Source organism: Lactuca serriola, chromosome 2, assembly GCF_051521515.1.
Source record: "Lactuca serriola cultivar US96UC23 chromosome 2, Lser_US96UC23_V15, whole genome shotgun sequence".
NCBI lineage: Eukaryota > Viridiplantae > Streptophyta > Magnoliopsida > Asterales > Asteraceae > Lactuca > Lactuca serriola.
In genome coordinates, this window is record NC_136409.1 from 83,884,591 (window position 1) to 83,901,476 (window position 16,886).

The 16,886-nt window shown below is 36.9% G+C and overlaps 1 pseudogene; it reads right to left on the reverse strand.

The window, feature by feature from the left end:
• Positions 1–14,232: 14,232 nt before the first annotated feature.
• Positions 14,233–15,818, reverse strand: LOC145089360 (uncharacterized; annotated as a pseudogene).
• Positions 15,819–16,886: the final 1,068 nt, after the last annotated feature.

A 16,886-nucleotide genomic window follows, 5' to 3' on the forward strand; every position in this document is an offset into this window, starting at 1 on the left:
CCGTTCTGGTTTGGGGGTGTGATAGATTGGTATCAGAGCATTTTTTTAGTGAATTAAGTATATCAAAACCATTTTTGGTATACAACTATAAACACAACTGGGCAAAAACACTCTGAGTGAGAGTTATACTGTTAAAAATTAAATTTTTTATGAAGTAGACATGCATTCATCTCATATTAGTAGCAGTATCATAAATAGATCAATACAGAAGTGTTATAAATAAGTTGTGCAGTGCAGGTGTGCCTTGGAACATGTAATCGGAACTGGGATGAATATAGCCTGATAACCTATATTTGTCCGAGAGCTGACTAACGTATGCCAGGGAATGTCTGCAATGGACAACAAATTTAAAACTTACCAAGAGCATAATATTTAAAAATACTATAGGAGTATTTGGTAGCAGCAACGGTCAAAATTAAGGGTAAATTTACGTGCTTTAGCTTATATTCAAATTCTTAACCCTATTCTCGTATAGACTCAATGGCTGGATTCCATCACCTCGACGACCCCTATTACCCCATCCAAGGTATTGGAGGATGGGTGGAAGATGAACTAGAAGAGGAACCCATGGAAGACGAGGAGGAGGAGGGTTCAGATAGCACAGAATCAGAACCTGAAGTAATCAATCCACCAGCCGTCTGACCTCCTACTGTCAAGATGGGATTTCAGGGACCAACTTCCGTCTGGGGAAGCCACGTCCATCACTAGAGCCAGCAACAAGGATTGTGTCCTCCTTACGGTATATGTCGGGATTTCTACAATGTCAGTGAAGGAAGTTCAGCTGATCGAGCACTCCCATTCATGGTGGGCAAACTTGCCAACCAGGCCTATCAATCCGAGGTCCAAGCAAACCGGATTCGTGAGGTCGACATTGAGGTGGTAAGTAATGTTATCGATATCCGTCGCCTGGACATGCTGCAGGAGAATGCTCAACTCCACACCGACACACTCCAGGAGCAAATGACTACAGCCCTCTATGAAATAAGAGAGATGAGGGAGCAACAAGCCGCCTTTGACAGGTGTCTCATGGGAGCCAAGCAGTCGGATGCGGAGTCAAGCTCCAAGCACAATCCGCGTCGCAAGTAGTGCTGGCCTGACTCTCAAATTTTGATATAGAATAGGACCATCAGCTAAAAGTCTTACTTTCTTTAACTTTTTGTAATCGGAGACCTGTAGAAAGGTCAATTTTTCCTAACTCCGGATGTAACTCAACCATATGTTTAATATATATAGGACACATTTCTTTTGTGTGTTAATTCTATGCATCCCACTTAATTTCATAAGTTTATCTAATATTATTTAAACCCGAATTATGAATCGAACTCAAAACCCTGTTTAAGTCAAACCTAAATTACTGTATTGCTAAAATTAGTCAAATCATTAACACTCGGCTTCCGATCACCAAAGACTTATGGTCTTTTGTTGTTATTTCTTTAACAGCACGATGCCTCCTAGGAGATCTGGAAGACACAGAGCAACACCAACGCCTCCACCACCACCTCCAGCTTACGATCCCGCTATGGTCCAGGCTGCCATCACGGCAGCAGTAGCAACTGCGCTCTCACAGATAAAGTCCAACGGAAATGGAGGGGCAGAAGTAGCACCAATCATCTAAACCATGGCACTGCCCATGGTCACGTCAGAGAATGTACTTATAAGGAGTTCTCCAATGCAAAGCCAAAAACATTTAATGGAACTGGGGGAGTCATTACACTGATGCAATGGTTTGAAAAGATCAAAACGATCTTTGAGATTTGCTCGTGCCAGGAAGCAAGCAAGGTCAAGTTTGCCGCTTGCACTTTCACGGACCGAGCCCTAACTTGGTGGAAGAGCCATGTAAAATCCATGTCTCTCATAGTCGCCAACGCCATAAGCTGGAAGGACTTAAAAATCCTACTACTGGAAGAATACTGTCCGAGGGTCGAAGTACAAAAACTAGATCAGAAGCTCTGGAACCTAAAGATGACCGGGTCTGGCCTAGTCGCCTACACAGCCAGCGACCTTGCTGCCCTGTGCCCGGCCATGGTCAACCCAGAACTAAAGAAAGTGGAAAGGTACATCTGGGGGTTGTCGCCCAAGATTCAAGGTCATGTCATGGCCTCCAACCCTATTACCTTCAACAGCGCAAAGCGCCCGGCACAACGACTGATTGACCACGGGGTCAAACAAGGTACTATCTCCGTTACCACTGTCCCACCAAAGGAAACACCAGGCCAACAGAGGCCTAGGAACAAGAGAATAGGACAAACCCTACAGGAAAAACCCCAGAAAACTATAGGTAGTGACGGCTCACGTTGTCACTGTCCCTACCACCACTGCACCCACAAGTTCATACATCGGGCAACTGCTTAAGTGCAACCGGTGCAACTTTCACCACCACGGACCTTGCTGTGAGTTTCAGTGCACCAGGTGCAACAGGAAGGGACACACGGTCCGCTTCTGCAAGGAGCCAACCCAACCAGCCGTTCTAGCCGTGAACGCCGGAGTAGGCCGCACCTGCTATGAGTGCGGAGCAACAGGGCACTTCAAAAGGGATTGCCCAAAGGCGAATAATAGGAATAACGGCGGGAGGGGCCGAGTATTCGCAATGAGCCAGGAGGAAGCCGTTGCAGACCCTACTGTTGTTACGGGTACGTTTCTCCTCAATAACTCTCATGCATGCATTTTATTTGATAGTAGAGTGGAGAGGAGTTTTGTGAGCCATAGTTTTAAAAATCTACTCTAACAATCCCCTCAATCCTTAAATGAAACCTTTATAATAGAGATGGCTAACGGTAAAATAGAAGGTACTAGGGAAATATACTTGAACTGTACCCTAACACTAAACAATAAGTCCTTCCCAATCAATCTCATGCCAGTCTCGATTAAGAGCTTCGACGACATCATAGGCATGGACTGGCTGAGTTCTCATCGTGCGGACATTTTATGTTACGATAAGGTCGTTCGCCTTAATCTGCCAATCGGTGAAATCCTCGTTGTATATGGCGACAAACCCAGTACCACTCTTCGTATCATCTCGTGTATCCGTGCTCAGAAGTACCTACGCAAGGAATGTCACGCGTTTTTAGCACATGTTGTGGATGTGAAACGCAAAGTTCAAGACATCAAGAGCATGCCTGACGTATGTGAATTCCCAGATGTTTTTCCTGAGGATCTTCTAGGAGTACCACCCGCGAGGCAAGTCAAATTCATAATCGACTTATTTCTTGGAGCTACCCCTGTAGCCAAAGCGCCATATCGATTAGCCCCAACGGAAATGCAAGAGTTATCCAGTCAACTGAATGAGATACTCAGCAAAGGATACATCAGACCGAGCTTCTCGCCTTAAGGAGCACTAGTATTGTTTATGAAAAAGAAGGATGGATCATTCACGATGTGCATCAACTACCGAGAGCTCAACAAGCTTACCATCAAGAACCGATATCCCCTACCATGAACAGACGACCTGTTCGACCAACTCGAAGGAGCCAACTACTTCTCCAAGATCGATCTGAGATCGGGATATCACCAGCTGTGAATTGTGGAGAGTGATATTCCCAAGACGGCCTTCCAAACAAGATGCAGTCATTACGAGTTAGTAGTGATGCCGTTCGGACTAACCAATGCTCCTGCCGTATTCATGGACTTAATGAATCAGGTATGTCGTCCATTCTTGGACAAATTTGTGATAGTATTCATAGATGACATACGCATCTATTCAAAGAGTAGAGAAGAGCATGGTCAACATCTAAGACAAGTCCTAGAGACATTACGAACCGAGAGACTTTATGCAAAGTTCTCAAAATGCGAGTTTTGGATTAGGAAGGTGGAATTCCTAGGTCACATGGTCAGCGAAGAGGGAATCCACGTGGACCCTTCTAAGATAAAGGCTATCAAAAGTTGGTCTACGCCAACAACGCCAACCGATATCCATCAATATCTAGGCCTTGCTGGCTACTACCGCAGGTTCATAGAGAACTTCTCCAGCATTGCAAAGCCCCTTACCTCCCTAACTGAAAAAGGTGTAGCCTACAACTGGGGAGAGAAACAAGATACTGCATTTCAGACCCTGAAGCAAGCCTTGTGCAGTGCACCCATTCTGTGTCTTCCATAGGGGACAGAAGACTTCGTGGTATATTGCGATGCTTCCAATCAAGGGTTGGGTTGTGTGCTAATGCAGAGAGGAAAGGCTATCACATACGCCTCGCGACAACTAAAAACGCATGAGGTCAACTACACCACTCACGACTTAGAACTTGGAGCAGTGGTTTTTGCTTTGAAAATCTGGAGGCACTACCTATATGGTACCAAGTGCACCATCTTCACAAACCACAAGAGCCTTCAACACATATTCGACCAGAAGGAGTTAAACATGAGGCAACGACGTTGGGTCGAATTGCTCAACGACTACGACTGTGAGATCCATTATCATCCGGGCAAGGCCAATGTGGTGGCAGATGCTCTTAGTCGTAAGGAGTACTCTGGTCGAAGAGTGAAATCATTAACCTTGTCGATCCATTCACATATGTCAACACAAATCAAGGAAGCTCAAATGGAAGCCTTGAAACCCGAAAACATGACAGGTGAAGCACTTAGAGGGATGGACAAGAATCTAGAGATCAAGAGTGACGGAGTATGCTTCTTCATGAACCGAATTTGGACCCCGAAGTTCGGTGGGTTCCGAGAGATAGTTATGAACGAAGCGCACAAGACTCCATACTCTGTGCACCTAGGTTTAGATAAGATGTACCTGGATCTTAGAAAACTCTACTGGTGGCCAAACATGAAAGCAGAGATTGCTGCCTATGTGAGCAAATGCTTGACTTGCGCCAAGATCAAAGTAGAACACCAGAAGCCCTCAGGTCTACTCCATCAATCCGAAATACCCGAGTGGAAGTGGAAACATATTTCCATGGACTTCATAACCAAGCTACCCAAGACACAGGGTGGTCACAATACCATTTGGGTGATTGTCGACAGGTTAACCAAATCTGCTCACTTCTTGAAAGGAAGAAGGAGAACCTAGAGTTTGAAACGGTGAAGTCGATGAAAGGCCTGAAACTTAATAAGAAGCTTGAATTCGCGATATCGACATCGAGGATAAGCATATATATATATATATATATATATATATATATATATATTATAACAACCCGTTAGTTCAGGTCAATGTAATGTCTAAAAGTCAAATCCTGTATCATCTTTGTGAAGTAATAAAAATATGATAAAAAATGAAATGTTCTAAATGCTCAGTTTGAGTATTCTAGTTGGTAGATATTCTAACAAGGTTTCAAAAAATATAAAGAACACAAAAATCCGAGTTATAAAGAAGAAGTTATGACCAATTGAAGATCCGTAACAATACCGATAAAGCGTTGTTAAGCCTAAAACGAGAAATTTAGATAAAATACTTATTGGCCTTAGGTATCTAAATGAAAGTCGTAGATATTGCTAAACCATAAATATACATAAAAAGAACACCCAAATCTGACTTTGTATGAGGAAGTTATGATTTTTCGAAGTTTCAGACCTAACACTAGACAGTTAAAACTCGAATTAGAGATCGAAAGATTTTTAGCCAACACAACCTAAATGAAAGCTTAAGACCTCGACAATAGTGATACAACGGTAAAAAGACAGACGAAAACGGACGTTGGGTGAAGAAGTTATGGATTTTTAACGGACTTTTTCTGTCCTAACTTGTTAAATAGGTATTATTAAAATTAAATTCAAAACTGGCCGACGGAGTCTAAACGAAAGTTGTAGATTACAGTCACACCTATGTGTGGGTATAAAGAACGTCAGAAACAGAGCTCGTACGTGAGAGTTACGGAATTTAGAAGTTCTAAAAATCGGGTTACGCCCCGCGTAAGGGGGTACGACCAGCGTACCAGGTGATAAGGGCGTAGTCCCTTCGGCAGCAGAAATCCCATCGTCCGTCAGAAGGCTGACGTAAGAGCTGATGTATGCTACACCCCTCATAAGAGCGTACCCCCATCGTACGGAGGCGGTTCAGCCTCCTATAAAAAGGAGGCTAGGGTTCCGGGTTTCTTTGCCCAATTCTTCTCTTTCCTGCGTTTTGCTTTGCATTTAATCACTCGAAGCCATCCCGATGCCCCAATTTTCATATCCAAGTCCCGAAGGAAGTTTTACGCCCCCAAGATTCCCGAGATTTCCCGAGAAATAAGCTTCCTCCTGCCGAAGTTCTGCTCAGATATTTTCTTATTTTCTTCAACCTACCACTTCAATCAGGTGAGTTCATACTCCCATTTCTACGCTTTAAATACTTTTAAATTCTTTTGAACACATTACGGGGGGAGAATACAAGTAAACACCTATTGATTTCGAATAAAATCATGGAATCTTTTTCTATGCATTGCATGCAAATATGCATTCCTTATCATGTTAATAGTAAACATTTCAACTACATCGTTTGATATTCGCAAAACTTATCGATTTCTAATATGCCTTTGTTAACATTGTTAGAAAGGATAATAATTTTAGAAACAAATGCATTCACTTCAATACGGGACTTAATTGAGAATTCATGAGACATTCATCTTCACTATACCTTTTAAAGGTACCACTAGAAGTCCTGTTTATAACCAGAATCTCCCGCCTAGAGAACGTGATAAGTGTGTATAGATCTATACGGGACTTATGATCCCAGGCCCTGAATGTTAGCTACAGTCCTTTGGGTGACAGTTGTCATAACATTTCGACGCCTGAAGAACGTCGCTACAGGCAAACTATGATAGTATGGTTATAAAACTCACTGAATAGACAATTATTATGGGATTACCTTTTCATGGGAAAAGTTACTGATATGGTTCTTTTCACATACAAACACTATCTTCTTATAGTTTTATTTTATAATAAGACTATACATCATTCATTTAAGCATATCACTATTGCTTACAAGTTACGGTCTTGGACATTTAAGATTGCATTTCACACATTGGAAAATAAGAGTTTTTCCTGTTGCAAATACATACGGTTCATACAACGATCTTTCATACTCTTTTCGTACATTTATAAAGAAAATATTGGATTTTCTTGGAAAACACACACGAACTTTCGAATGGCATATATTTTCTCAAAACACTGCTTATGAACTCACCAACTTAATTGTTGACACACTTTCTTTGAAATAACTTGTATTCTCAGGGAATCGCTAAGCCAGCGTAACAACAACTTTTGGGGGATTAACGCTCTGGCGTTAATAACTTCTTTTGAAGCATGATTATGTATTTAACTTTTGAATATGTAACATTTTCAATCATGTAACACATTTTGAAATATTTATATATGGTGGTGTGTACTTTCCTTACGATGCAATTGTTATGATATTGAATATGACGTCCTTCGCCCCCGAACGTTTCCGCTGTTCTAGTTTTGGGGTGTGACATATATATATATATATATATATATATATATATATATATAACATTTAATTTGCGTATATTATACATATACTGGAACGAGATCTTGTAAGTCGTAAAGCCGTATTAAGTGAATGTCATAAGGGTTAAACATGAAGTGACGATTAGTTGGAAAATCGAACTTGTGCTTTGAGAATAGGTTTGTAAACGAGTTTTGACGACCTATATTGAGATTTGGGAATTATAACCAATGACATAGTTAGAGATTAAAGAGATTATTAAATAGTGTGTTTCATAATTTTTTTGACAACTACCAAAATAAAATCGAAGAAAGGGTCACTGATATTGGAACATCCAACAATTGACCGATCTCGAGGTGAGTACATGTGAATTTTGAGTACATAGCAAAATTATAAAATATTCATGAATAGTGAAATAATTTGATTAAAATTATTTTAAGTTTGAATCTTTATGTGAATTATAGTTTCGTTAAAAGAAAGGCACTGCCAATAGTTCTATAAGAATCTTTAGCATATCATATAAGAATTCATTGAGGTTAGATCACTATTAGAGAGTTTTTATTATTGTAATAGTCCATCTTAGACAAATTCTTGGTTTCACAAATATAAGTTCCCATGAGAGGAATTTATATACAGTTTCCACGAAAAGAATGCAGACATTTGTTCCTATGGAACATAGACATACGTTCCCTAGGATGAACATAGTGATTGAATATTTAGAACTCTATAATGAAGTTATAATGACACTATACAGATCTTAATGGTAAAACGTAATGGCAATATATTTAGTGACTGGTCTTAGGAATGGGACAATGTAGTTGCAAGAAATGATAAATTTTGTAACCGAGATTTAATGGTAAAATACAGTGACCGGTTCTAGAATGAATTGCCTTTGAAATAGTTGATAGATTGTACTTTGAATGTGAGACATCTTATACTCTAGCTTGGTACGGATGCTTGTGTAATTTGCAAAATTATTTTAATATGTATGTGGATGTTGATAAATAAAACCAGAAAGAAGGTTATTAGAAAACAATAATATAACATGGAAGGAGGATATTGGAAGTAAACAATATAACATGAAGAAAGGTTATAGGACGTGAATAATATAACATGAAGAAAGTTTATTCGATGAGATTTATATAAATTGAATAAAGGTAATTGGTGAGTGTAACAGCCCAAAAATCCAACCTTAAATTTTTGAAAATCAAAGTATATGTTTTACCAAATGTTTTATTATCATTAGTAAAATATAAAGTTGTCATTTATCGTCATAATAATACAAACATAATGAAATTGCGGAAGCTATGTCATGTTTTGAAAACCATAATGTGATAAAGAACGCATAGCCAGATGCCATGCCCCTCCGAGAAATGTCCAGATATTCCAATCATGTCAGCTCTCTGTCCTTCGAACCCTGCAACTAAAAATATAAAGTAACAGTTGTAAGTCTAAGGCTTAGTGAGTAATCACTTATCCATGATACAGATCATATGCAATACACATAACACATATAAACATCAAGTAATAAATCACATATTACTTACATTCTATCACATATAACTAAACACATACAAATGCTAGCATTCTGATCATCGATGATGACTAGATTCCCTCTCTTAAGAGGCTTTTTGTAGGTGCCCTTTTAGTCCCAAAAAAAGAAGTAAAATTTTTGTTTTTAAAACATCAAATCCGTACAATCATTCATTTAAAACCAATATGAGTAAAATGTATATTTCAAACATCAGAGTAATACAATAACAATAGTGCAAAATAGCCACAAGAGGATGTTATGCATTCAAGTTAGGCCCTTCCCTTTGGAACTGGAAGTACCTGAAAACGTTTAAACCATAAACCGTAAGCACAAAGCTTAGTTAGTTCCCCAAACTACTGCATACCATACATATCAACGGGTCCAACCTACACATTACACCCAACCCATCATAATATTAGGCCCAACCCAACATACAAATGGTCCCAACCCAACATATCAATGGGCGTACTGCAACACGTAAATGGGCCTAGCCCAACATGCATACCAATGGGCCTAGCCCAACACACAATGCAAGAGTCACAAAGACAACTAGCACCCTACATAGTATAGTTAGAAGACTCATCAGACTCACGAATTCAGCTAACCATAGCTCTATGCTACACAACCGATGCCACAACACACATATCAAACATACAAAGTCCAAACTTAGCTTATACCTTGAATCTTGCAATTTGACCAAAAGGAAACTATACCAAAAAAGTCAACGGTCAAATTCCAAAACTAATAATACTAGTGACCAACCCTTAGTCACGTCGTGAGAATGCACTTAGCCCGATTCCAACTCGTCTCACACCAACTCAGTTACAGAAAACTCACTCAACAAGCATAACGATGTGAACCCTCCTTGGTTACATCATCAACTCATCAGGAAAAGATAATCGTAAAATCCTCCTTGGTCACGTCATGACATCCTCATGGTCATGTCGTGACCAAAATTAGAGGCAACAACTTAATGGTTTGAGTCCTTAATCCATTATGTCTTCAACTCCAATTTTCCATAAAGCTTTAAGGGACTCTAGAGGTTCATAAAAATGAGAGCTTTATGGACATGCATGCTCCATGCATGTCCTCTATCCAATATGGGTCAAAAATCAATAAAGTGACCACAAACTCATGCTAGGTTCACAAGCCACATCCAATTCTTAGATCCATAAGATATGATGCTCTAGGTAATCGGAAGCAATATTGTAAAACTCACCGAGTTGGCCGATTACTCCTCCGTTACTCGCTACTCAGCCCCTTACCGAGGCGAGATACAAAATCCCGAGTACTCCCCAATCGGCCCCTTACTGAACTGAATAGTTTGTAAAACTCGGTCAACTCGGTAATTAATATGTATAATATACTTAATGATTTATTATTTAACACACACAAATGTTTTTATTACTACTTATATATCTTAAATTTCCATTAATTATTCACGAAGTGAGACAATTATGCGTTTTTCAGTTTTTGTGTATTCACATGTATCTAATTTTGTTATATATTTCAATCAACTTATGATTTTAACTTATGATATGGACATATATAATTTCCCTAAAAATATTTCTACATTAATTACCGAATCCAAGTAGCCCCCGAGTACTCGCGAGTACTTGCTACTCGGTAGTCGGCCGAATAGGTACCGAGTAACGAGCTCTACAACCTTGCTCAGAAGGATCATAAAGTTTCCAACTTTGTTCTTTCACTTCAATGAAATCAAAAACATGTACCAAAAACGACTTAAACAACTTAGATCTAAGATAATAAACTACAAAGGTAGAAGCTTGAATCCTTACAAATGGTCCATAAAGTCATATCAAAGTTGAGATGTGACAACTGAGTGGTTTCTGTCACTGGTCATTATTAGGAAAGAGCAGGGAAGATAGATGCAATAGGTTAGTATTTTAATATTTGATATTTGAGATAATAAAAATCAAATGTGACATTACATTTATTTGTTAAAAACGTCCACTAGGCTCAAAATTTTGTGTCTAAAAATTTGTACTATTTCTAAGCTGGTTAACGTAGTTGGAAAGTACTCGTTAACGTGATCTCAATGATATAAGATTCATAAAAATCTGACTTCAAAGGAAAGAGTTATGAATTTTATGAAAATAGAAACCAACTACGTAACTAAAATTAATTACGTCAAAACGGTACTTGGATATTGGTTGAGTTTTGCTAAAAGTGCAAAAAGGAGATTCGTAGTACTTCATAAGATATAAACTTTATGACAAAGAGTGCGGAAAACAGGATCCGTATGTGAGAGATATGATTTTTGTAAAATCATTTATTTTTACCCATGTTAGGCACAAAAACAAAATTCAAAACTAGCTAAAGAAACCTAAAGGATACTTGTAGTACCCATTGAGATCATCACATAGATATAAATAGGGCCTAGATTAGAGCTCATACAAAAAAGTTATGATTTAAAAAAAAAAAATATGTGCGTGAGGAGCACGCCTACTCGCGACATTGACATGACACCAGATTCGAGCAGATTCCATGTGATGTGGCCATTTTGGGAAGTGGCATGTGGCCTTCTTTGGATGGATCCACAATGATCATGCGTGAAGCGCATAAATATTTGCACCACGCGCACCCCAAATCCATGACTATAAATAGAGGGCAGTGCAGAGCTCATTTCCCACTCCCTCTGTATTCTCGAAGTTGTAACCCTTTGGAGCCGTCCCTGGAGTCCCGAGCCCGATTCAACCCTAAGACAAAGGTCTCACATGACTAGGGTGAGTACACGACCCCTATTTCATTATTTTAAATGTTTTACCGGGGGGTGGGGGGATACATGCTTATCAAAATGCTTTCTCAAATTATATTTATATCCATAAATATCAATTGTTTTATAAAGCTTAAAACTTTAGGATAATATGGCTATAGATACTATACCTAGTTGTAAGTTATGAGATTATACCTAAGAGTTATGATGCCTGAGAGTCTAAGAAGACATAATACCTAGATGTTATAATGACCAAAATCCTAGGACAACATAGTAGCTAGAAGTTATGCTCGTCAAAAAATAATTAAGAAATCTAAAAGATATAATCATCCAATGGCCTTGATTAAATTTGGCTTCCCCGGGACCTATAACCGTTAATGTTGTGAGAGCTAGAAAGATATGTATAGATTTATACGGGGATTGGCACCCCCACTTGTGATTACTAGCTACAATCCCAACATGATAACTTTCTTATTAATTACTATTCGATGTCCAATGAAACGTGTTGGCAGGGAAATTATTAGTCAAAAAACATCGATTATGGAGGCTCATGGTAATACATTAAAAATACCTTAGATATCAGACTGCCATCAGGGACACCTTAGAATGGTAGATAAAATACGTTAGGATTGTTAGATATCCCGCAAAATATAGTTAATTAGGATTGATAAAACATCTATGATCGTAAGATATCCTGAAAAGATATTAAGTTAGGGTTGATAAAATATTTAAAGAAAGGTTTTTCTAAAAAGAAAAAGGATTCTTAATTTAATATACCTAAACAATACTATAAAAACCTATACACTCACCAACATTATGTTGACGTTTTCAAAAATGCATGTATTCTCAGGGAGATGAGTATGGAGGATAGTTGTGCCGAGAAGGAGGAGGTCTTCGTGGAAGCTTGTTGGAGTTTAATTACATCTGTTTATCGTTTCTAGTAATGTTTAGGTTGTGTTCTTGTCTTTCAGACAATATAATAACAAAATATTTTACAATAAATAAAGTATCGTTTCTAATATACCTTTGTGTTATGTTATATATATATATATATATATATATATATATATATATATATATATATGTGTGTGTGTGTGTGTGTGTGAGTGTGTATATATATATATATATATATATATATATATGTGTGTGTGTGTGTGTGTGTATGTGTGTGTGAAAGATCTAGTATTCTCAAGAGTCATATTAAATTGATATTGTTAAATAACATATGATACTAATAGATCACACTAACAACAACTTGATACAATTGATTATTTATTAGAAATTGATTTTAATAAATATCCAATCAAACTCTTATAATTAAATTGGAATTTTTTTCATGGAAATAATAATTTTCATTATCAAGTAACATAATATATCATATCATATGATTTATTAAGTCATGTACAACATTTTGGACTAGTTAGGCTTTTTGTGTTTCAGGAAAAGACAAAGTTTATATCTTCTAAACTTTGAGTTTATAAAATATAAACAAACTCTTCTTCTTTATTCAATTTTCGAGATTTGCATAAAAAAAAGTGTATGAGTTGTATAATCATGCTTTAAGGGCATGGGCGACATGCTTATGAAATTGGGGACAAGTTTGCTTAAAGTGCTAAAGACTAATGGTTAAAAAAATTACTTTATGCGTATAAATAAGAAGGCTTGAATTTGGAAAAAGTGCTCATTCATTACTTGATGCAAAATCCGAACCCTCTCTTCCCTCTCCATTTCTCTCTAGTTTTGGTTAGAAAACTTGAATAACAATTGTATCTTCAAGCCCTCTTTAAGTTTATATTGGTTATGAACTTAAAGCTTAAGGGTTTAAGAGTTTTAAACTAGGATCTACATCAAGTTGAGTCATTGTTGGTGTCTCAAAGGTTCCACATTCTTCATCAACTTCCAAGCCTCCCGATAAAATTTATAATTTATTGTGAAATAAAACTAAAATTTGCAAAATATTATTATCTTTAATATATAGAGTACAAATCTATCAAGAACAAGAAAACTACAACCATGATTGCACAACCTTCATGACCCATTCCTCTTTCGTATCTAAAACAGGCGTAATCATAAATAGCATTGTACTTTGTGTATATGGTAGAATATAAACATAAACTTTTGAAAATAAAATAATAAAAAAGTCAATTGCTACTTACACAATCTTTATTTCTGCTACTTCAAAATTATTTATAGAGTTAAGCATAGCAAGCTATATAGATTGGAGTGATTACTTTAAGGATCATGGCCACATAGTAGTTTATATACAAAGTTGATGTGTACATTAAGAAGTGAAACTTATGCCTCTCAAAAATTCAAGAAAAAAGCAATATGTTTTATATAGTTGTATAGATGTATAGATATAGATATAGGTATATATATATATATATGTGTGTGTATATATATATATGTATATATATATATATATATATATACAGATAACACAAATATCAAAGTTTAATTCGATATACATCAAAAAAATTTAAAGCTTTATTGAGTATACATTACGAAGTATACTGCTATATTTGCTCCCACACACATTCTATATTCAGATTCATTTTTGTCATGATTAAATAGATCAACTTACACATTTTCTTCAAGTTCTTTACCTTCATTGTTAGAGTCACAAATAATGCTTTTAACTTTCTCATAACGTTCATAACTAAAACATCCATTATCAACCTCGCTTAATAGATCCATAACCAATCTATCTTTCCAAGCTTTTGAAAACCCTTTACACAACCCACTCAAAACAACCAAATCAGGCCCAATAGGCCTCTCTAACATCTCTTTAAAAACACCAAAAGCACCATCATAATCATCCGTTTGCAAGAATGATAAAATCAACATATTCACAGTATCTTTGTTTGGACGACAATTACTTTTCACCATGCTTTTATAAAGTTGGAAACCACGATCTAGGTTCTTTCGAGCACATTGGGCTTTAATTAGGGCAGAAAATATTGAAGAATTTGGTACTAATTTCTTTTTAGCAAGTTCTTTAACCAAATAAGCAGCTTTCTTGGTTATTCCTTCGTTACAAAGTCCCAGCAACAATGTGTTATAAGTCATAATAATAGGTTTGACCTCGGTTCTTATCATTTTTTCAAAAATCTAATTACCCTTTTCGATTTTACCTGATTCGGAACATGCAGTGATTAATGTGTTGTAAGTTATAGTATTAGAATCCACATTTACCCTTTTCATTTCAATGAAAACTTTAAAAGCATCATGTAGTTTCCCTTCTTTACAGAATCCATGGATTATTGTGTTGTAAGTTATGGCATTTGGGCTTATTCCATTCTTCTCCATTGTAAGTTTCAACTTAATTGCGGTTGTTAAAAGGCCTTGGTTAATGTATGCAGAGATCAATGTATTGTAGGAGGAGACAAAAGGGTTCATTCCCATACCTTGCATTCCATCGAACACTTGGAATGCATTCTCTAGTTTCCCTAATTGAACTTAAGCATTCATCACCATGTTGAGACTGAACACATTGATTGTGATCTTAGATCTTCTCATTTGGTTCTATAATGGTAACTCGATGTCTGCTCGATTGAAAATAAGCAGTGAACTCATATACATGTTACATGATTCAATGGTGGGAAGAAATTTGAATTCCTTCATATGACAAAATGTATTTGTTGCATTCTTGAACTGATTCATCTGTGCATACATTTTGAAAAGGGCATCAAAAACATGAGGAGTGGAAACGCACATTCAATAAGAGTGAAGAACAGCATCGAAGAGCTTAGAATGGAGGTTTACATCACAAGAACAGGAACCGATGATCTTCTTTAAAATGGATTCAGTTGACACAAATTTACCATTCTTGGTGAGGATGTGGAGGATGATGGAATTTCTTTCGAGGGTGAGTAAACTAGGGTTGTGAAGCTCAATCCATTTGAAGAATATTGGGGAAATGACATAGTCGTTTTGAAGCTTTAACAGAATCTGTTTCACTCGAATGAATTAGATTTGGCTAATAATTTATCTAGCTTAGCCTAATCAGAATGAAGAAGATGAGTGTCAGCTATGTTGTTGTAATCAAGATCTTGACCTTCGGGTTCAAGGATAGTTCTATGGGGTATTGGAATAGGACTCCATTTACTTCTAAGGAGAGTAGAATTAGGGTTTTTCATGGCTGAATCAAGCATAGTTGAAATGGGATTTTAATTTATATATTTCTAATGGGAAAAAAACGGAGAAATAAAATATATGAAATAATAATGATTTGAACCTGCAAAACTTAAGCTGGCCTCTTTACAAGCAATGGCTGTCATCATCATGTCGGATCCATCAAGAGAGTGGACAAAGTTAGGAGAGATGTCTTAATCACCTTATCGGTTTCTCATTGTAGTGTCAAAAGTTGAAGAGATGTCTTAATCACCCATCAAAAACACACAAAACGTGGCTGGGGATTAAGCACATAACATATCAAGGATTGGAAGTAAGAAGAATGAGATTGCTTGAATCTAATCACTAGCAATTGAAACATGAAATCAAAAGACGAGTTAAAGCAAGGAACTACCGGATTGTATGAGTTGATTTCGCAGCCTCAACACACCTTCAAAAATCGACCCTGGCAGACCCTGCTTTCCCCCCTCTCTTCTCAGTTCATTCTTCCCTTCTCCACCCTACCTCGTCTTTTTTTTCTTATGCCGCTTCCGAGCGATGCAAAGGATCGATTTTGTGATTACTCCATTAATCCGTGCATAAAGGCTAAAAAAGTCGCAAAAAAACTTTTGGAGGTATCTTCACAAATTAATTTTCTTGTAATGCCAATTTGGTCCTAGGCTTTGAACTTTTTCTTGTTGGGGCTTATGGACGAATTTTTACGGATTAGTCCCTAAACATTGAAGTTTATTCTATATTTTCTAACCTTAGATACCTTCACAAATTAAGTTTCTTTTAATGCCAATTTAGCCCCCTTCATTACTTCACAAATTATATACTCTTTTTTTTTTATATTTAGGGGTGCTCAATTTGACAATAAAAATAATGTTGACAGAAAATCTATTATAGTCTTCTGACCCATGATATGAGAATAAAAAAATGACTCGTATTTTGAAATTCTAAAAAATAGGAAAGTATAAACGATTAAAAATAATCTACTTATTTTTAAAAAAAAAATATTTTTAGTGGTTTATGCTTTCTAAATTATTTTCTAAGTTAATAAAAATGATAGTTAGTTTTTCATAAATCATATAAATTAATAGTAGTCATTATTGTGAATA